The 6,000-nt window shown below is 54.0% G+C and overlaps 1 non-coding gene across 1 annotated transcript; it reads left to right on the top strand.

Moving 5' to 3' along the window:
• The first annotated feature begins 2,300 nt into the window (after nt 1–2,300).
• Nucleotides 2,301–2,373, top strand: TRNAR-CCU (transfer RNA arginine (anticodon CCU)). The gene has a single exon. It is a non-coding gene; the product is annotated as a tRNA-Arg (tRNA).
• Nucleotides 2,374–6,000: the final 3,627 nt, after the last annotated feature.

Genomic DNA, 6,000 nt, shown 5'->3' on the forward strand with positions numbered 1-6,000 from the left:
GGGGTGCGGGGAACTGACCGGGTGCAGGCTCCCCCAAGACTCCTCAGCAGCCCGGGCTGCCCCAGATGGCGGAAGCAGAGGCCCACACAGAGGCAGCGGCCGTGCTTCTCTCCAGGACAAAGGGTGTGCAGGGCCACAGGGGACGGGGAGGGGAGGAACACGCTCTGGTCCCAGCTGCCCCACTGTCCAGTGTGCACCGCCACCAAGTGGTGGCAACACTCAGCGCCCGCTTCTGAGCTGGACCTTACCTCCCGCCTCCACATCAGGATCTGGAACCACACCCGGAGCCCCATGGCCCAGCAGGCCCACCGCCTTGGCCATGGACCAAGTAAGACTGGCCCCCCCGCCCGCCAAGCGGGAAACCCCATCCTCACCCCTGCCCCGGAGAGACGTGCGGATGCGCTCAGGCCCCGGATGAGGGATGACTAGGGTCACACCCGCCAGGGCTCACAGCTTAGCTGGGACGAGCCTTTGGACATCTGTGTACCTCATTCATTCCTTAAGCGGGTACTGAGCGCCCACTGGGTGCCACCCTGTCCCAGCACTAATAACAAACAGCACTGGCCCCGAAGCGGGGGAAATACCTGGGTCTGCCCTGAACTGCGGGGCTTCTCAGGTCAGGATTTTCAGCCCTAAACCCCAGGCAGACAGGGCCATCGGCCACCCTACCTGGAGCGGACCTTTGCCTGGGGAAGACAGACCACAAACAGCTGAATATGTAACTTATAACGGGGTGCCCAGTGCCAGTGCGAGAAGAAGGAGGTCAGGAAAGCAAATAGGAAGTGTGGAAGGGCTGCCGTTTAGAGGAGTGTGGTCCCAGCAACGCGTGAGTCTGGTTCTAACAGGATGGACAGGTGAGGGGCTGTGGCAGGCAGGTGGGGCCATGGGGTGCCCTGGCTTGGATACGGGGGTACGAGTCAAATAGACCAACGTTCCTCAGTGTCTGGAGTTGGGGCTCCATGGGCTGGGACGGAAATGTAGCAGCAGGAGCTGGTGTTTGCACGTGGTAAGTTTGAGCTGCCTCTGTTCGCCAGTGCTTCTGTAGGGCCTTCTGGGTATCACTCCCTCAGTGAACGAAACAGACACAGATCCCTGCCCAAGGCAGAGAAGAGAGGCATAAACATTAAAAAAAAAAAAGAGTAAATTATCTAGGACATAAAAGGTTTATTCAGAAAGAAAAATTGGAGCAGGTTAAGGGAAGGAGATGGTCTTGGGGGCAGAGTGGCAGGCTGGGTCTCATGCCAAGACAGGAAGGAGATGGAGCTGGTGGACCAACAATTAAAGCCCAGTGAGTCAGACTTCCCTGGTGGCGCAGAGGTTAAGAATCCGCCTGCCAATGCGGGGGACACGGGTTCGAGCCCTGGCCCGGGAAGATCCCACATGCCACGGAGCAACTAAGCCCGTGCGCCACAACTACTGAGCCTGTGCTCTAGAGCCCGCAAGCACAGCTACTGAGCCCACGAGTCACAACTCCTGAAGCCCACGTGCCTAGAGCCCGTGCTCCGCAACAAGAGAAGCCACTGCAATGAGAAGCCGCGCACGCAACGAAGACCCACCGCAGCCAAAAATAAATAAATAAAATAAATAAATTTATTTAAAAAAACCCAAAAACCCAGTGAGTCCTTCCACAAGGGTAGAAAGGGATAAAACAGTTTTATTATTGGATGAGCATTAAGAGACTGCAAAGACAAAAACCTCACCCTTTATATGATCCAGGCAGGTACAACCCATTCCATACGGGATCTCAAGAAAAATAACTGAACTCGAGCCCATTTTGCGTGATAATAACGCAGCCGCCCCAGCTTCTCTGATTCCTGTTTGCATGGAACGTCTTATTCCATCCTTTTACTTTCAACCTCTTTGTGTCTTTGTATGTAAAGTGAGTTTCTTGTACACAGCAAGTGTACAAAGGTGGATCGCCTTTGCCAATCTCTGTCTTTTAATTGGAGACTTTAACCCATTTAAAGTTTTAAAAATATATATTTTATTTACTTACTTATTTTTGCCTGCGTAGGGTCTTTGTTGCTGCGTGCAGGCTTTCTCTAGTTGCCGTGAGCGGGGGCTACTCTTCGTTGTGGTGCATGGGCTTCTCATTGCAGTGGCTTCTGTGGCTGTGGATCATGGGCTCTAAGTGCATGGGCTTCAGTAGTTGTGGCGCACGGGCTTAGCTGCTCCGTGGCACGTGGGATCTTCCCGGGCCAGGGCTCAAACCCGTGTGCCCCGCATTGGCAGGCAGATCCTTAATGACTGCAGCACCAGGGAAGCCCTCCATTTACATTTAAAGTGAATACTGAGGGACTTCCCTGGTGGTCCAGTGGGTAAGACTCTTTGCTCCTAACGTAGGGGGCCTGGGTTCGATCCCTGGTCGGGGAACTAGATCCCACATGCATGCCACAACAGAGACCCTGCGTGTCGCAACTAAGACCCGGCACAGCCCAAATGAATAAATAAATATATTTTTTAAAAATAGAGTGAATACTGAAAAGAAAGGACTTACTTCTACCATAGCTATTTGTTTTCTTATATGTCTTATATGGTTTTTGTCCTTCAGTTCTTCTATTACTGCCTTTTGGGTATTTAGTTGATTTTTTGTGATGTACTATTTTGATGTCCTTCTTCTTTCCTTTTCTGTATTTTCTTACTGGTTTCCTTGGGAGTGACAATTAAAATCGTAAGCTTATAAAAAACTAGTTTGAATAATACCAATTTGGTTTCGGTAGTAAACACTCTGCTCCTACACAACCACAGCCCTCTGCTGTTGTTGTCACAGATTCATCTTCATCTATTGTGTGTCCATTAACATAGATTTATAACTATTGTTTCATGCATTTGCCTTTTAAATCATATGGAAAAAAACGGAGGAGTTACAAACCAAAACTGCAATAACACCAGCTTTTAGCTTCTCCCATGCAGCAACCTTTACTGTATTCTGTACTTTCTCGTGGTTTTGAGTTACTGTCTAGTGTGTTTTCATTCAGCCCCAAGGACTCTCTTTAGCATTTCCAGTAGGGCAGGAAATGAGCTCCCTGAACTTTTACTTATCTGGAAACATCTTACTTCCTTCATTTCTGAAAGATAGTTTTGCTGGATATAGAATTCTTGGTTGACAGGTCTTTCTTTTTCTTCAGGACTTCAAATATGTCCTCCCACTGGCTTGTGTTCTCCAAGGCTTCTAATGAGAAGTCTTCTGGAAGGCTTGTTGAGGATTTCCATGGAAAGGCCAGAAGGGCTGCGGTGGCAGGGGCCCCAGCGTGCGCACAGTGGGCATAAGGAGAGGCTGGATGAGGACGCTGGGGGGGTGGGGGGTGGTGGTCAGAGCTGAGGAGGGGAGGAGAGTTTCCAGGAAAGGATCGACTGTCACCAGGCTGCGGGCCAAGCGAGGGGAGCTCTGATCATGGCCATCTGGAGACAGGAACTCACCTTGACGAGATGAGCCCTGGGGGGGAAGGCCGACTGCAGAGGGCTCTCGGAAGGAGGGTGGGGGGACACTCCCTGAGTTTAGTCAGGAAGGAACAAAGAAATGGTCGATGCCTCAGAGTTGCTGGGCTCTGACGTGTTTGGCAGTTGGGGGGTTTCTAGCTTGCAGGAGCAACAACTCGTGTCGGGGGGCCGGGCTGCAGCTGCGAGCTGGGCTCTGCGCTGAGGAGGGCGGAAGGGCTTGTCCCTGGCTGGTGGTCTCTGCCCCTGGAGGTCGAGCAGAGGCCAGGGTTTGGGTGTCCAGCTTGGGCCACCAGAGGAAGGGGAGGCAGCTCGGCAGGCAGGGCGGGGAGACGGGTCCTGGCAGTGGGGCCTCCGGACAGCAGCGCCTGGGCCTCGGCGGCATCTGCACCTCTCGGGGCAGCTGTGCGCGCCCACCTCGCCAGCCCCCAGCAACAGGTTCCCACATTCACCCTCTTCCAGCCAAAAAGCGAAGAGCTGTCAGTTCCCGCAGAACCTTCATGAGTACAGCTTCCAATAAGATTCTGATGATTTTAATGGTATTTTAAACGGCTGCTTATTACTTTGAGGCGATTGACTCTTTTTTTCTAAAACTCTTCGTGTGCACGTTTAAACATACTTTTTCTACGTTTCTCTGGGCGCCACTGAGCACAGCCTTAGGACAGGACACAGTGGGCCGTGGCGGCAGACGCGGACGCGAGTCAGGCTGGGGAGTGGGCCCCAGGTTGGGCGAGCCGAGGGGAAGATGCAGCCTCTGGGCGTGCGGTGTGCGGGGAGCGGGGCGGCGCATTCCGGGGCACGTCTGACCCCAGAACTTGGACGCAGCAGTGACCACTGGGGAGGGCGTGTGTCCAGCCGGCTGGGGAAGAGGCGCTGTGGGTGAAGCAGCCGAGAGCTCGCGGTGAGGGCCGCACCCGCCTCTCCAGCGGGACCAGTGTCACTTGGCGCCTCGGGCGAGGGTTCTCCGCAGCTCTGACCGCCCCAGCGCCCGCAGCGCTCCCAGCCCTTGCGCCCCAGGAGCCTCCGGGGATCTGCCGGGTGCGAGCTCCGCGAAGAGCCAGCGGGATGGGCGGGGGGGCGGGGCCGGCCGCTAGGATACCCCGCCCCCAGCCTCAAAGTCTGGTCTCCGCCCGGTCCCCGCGGCGGGCTGGGGAGGGTCGCGCTTCCTCCGGAGGTCGGCGGCTGGGGCGCAGGTGGGGTGCGGAGAGGGAGCAGCTGCGGGGCGGGCCCGTCGGAGGAGGGAGGCTGCCCCGGGGGACGAGGCTGGGGCTTGGCCTACACGCCCTGGAGGGCGAGGGGCAGGGCGGCCCCGGGAGGCCTCCGGGAGCCGGATAGGGGTGGGGGGTTAGGGAGGGGCTGGGGAGCCTGGCTGCCCCTCCGCGGCAGGTTAGGGACGGGGCTCCAGGGCCCGCGTCTTCTGCCCCCCGTCCCGCCCCGCTGTGGCTTTTATTGGGGGGAACATCTTTAAGGACACCTCCCTCGTCTTGGGTTGCAAGGCTCTGTCTCGCCTTTGACCCACTCAGGAGGGACCCCACGACCATCCTCCCGGCTCCCGGGCGCATGCGCCAGACTGTGCGACTGGGTGCCCCGAGAAAGCGCGGCCGTCGCCCCTCGCCCCCAGCAGGAGAACTCGCTGCGAGGAGAAAGCCCGGGCGCGCGTAAAAATGGCCTGAAACATACATTTTAAAAATATTTTGTTCATCTAATTTTTAATTGTCACATAGTAAAACTGACTTTTTAAAATTTAATTTGTATTTTATATTGGAATATAGTTCATTTACAATACTGTGTTAGTTTCAGGTGTACAGCAAAGTGATTCAGTTTATATATATATATATATATTCTTTTTCAGATTCTTTTCCCATATAGTTTATTACAGAATATTGAGTAGAGTTCCCTGTGCTCTACAGTAGGTCCTAGTTGATTATCTATTTTATATATAGTAGTGTGTATATGTTAATCCCAAACTCCTAATTTATCCCCTCCATTAAAAATTGACTTTTTAATTTTGGTGGACAGTTCTCTGAATTTTAACACATGCGGATAGCCGTCACTGTAACAGGTTACAGTTACATCACCCCGAAACCTACCCCCTGCCATCCCTTTCGGGCACACTTCCTCCACCCATAACCTCTGGCAACCACTGATCTGTTTTCCACGATGGTAGGCTGGTCCTGTGGATGGAAACAGATAGAAGGCCACCTTGGGGGACTGGCCTCTCTCACTCTGTAATGTCTTGCGATTCATCTGGGAGGTTGTGTGAATCCACAGTTTGTTTCTTTCGTGACTCGGTAGTATTCCATGGTCTAGATCACCACGGTCCGTCCATCCATTCACCCACTGAGAGATGTTTGGGTTGTTTCCAGCTGTTACAAACAAAGCCACCACCAGTGTTCACGCACAGGTTTGTGTGTGAACACACGTTTTCACTTCTCTAGGACAAACGCCTGAGGTTGCGTTGCTGTTTCCCACGGTAAGCATATAGTTACCTGCATAAGAAACTGAGAAAGCATCTCCCAGAGTGGACGCACCGCTTTGCCTTCCCAGCATCCGTATCCCAGA

The sequence above is a fragment of the Tursiops truncatus genome, chromosome 11 (genome assembly GCF_011762595.2).
Source record: "Tursiops truncatus isolate mTurTru1 chromosome 11, mTurTru1.mat.Y, whole genome shotgun sequence".
NCBI lineage: Eukaryota > Metazoa > Chordata > Mammalia > Artiodactyla > Delphinidae > Tursiops > Tursiops truncatus.